The following is a 475-nucleotide window of genomic DNA, read 5'->3' on the forward strand; positions in this document are numbered from 1 at the left end:
TTTATAAAATTACTTAAGTAAATCCTTCAAAGAAAAGTATATCAGACAAACGATTACTCACAAGTTGCCTCTGTGCCTACACTTTTGTCCAGCACTGTATGTGTGATTAATAATTTTTTGATAAGTCGCATAGTTTTTATTATAATCGTGAAAAATGGCATCACTAATAACCAAATCAAAATTTTGGCCAAAAAGACATAAGGAAAATAAAATATTTAATAAAGAAACTTTTTTTAAATTAGATTCGAAAATGTCCTTTAACAGTTTTTTTTTCTCACGAGACACATGATGAGGATATTTTCGTTAAAGCCGAAAGAGCTTTAACAAAAAAGAATTTACAATAATTAAATTTCGGTTTTTGATAGTTGGACCTTAAATTTGGTGAAAAATTAAACTTTTGATTAAAAATTACTGTTTTTCAATTGACAATTCTACTACTTTATTAAGAGTTGAACCACTGATAAAAACGCGTATT

Source organism: Belonocnema kinseyi, chromosome 10, assembly GCF_010883055.1.
Source record: "Belonocnema kinseyi isolate 2016_QV_RU_SX_M_011 chromosome 10, B_treatae_v1, whole genome shotgun sequence".
Lineage (NCBI taxonomy): Eukaryota > Metazoa > Arthropoda > Insecta > Hymenoptera > Cynipidae > Belonocnema > Belonocnema kinseyi.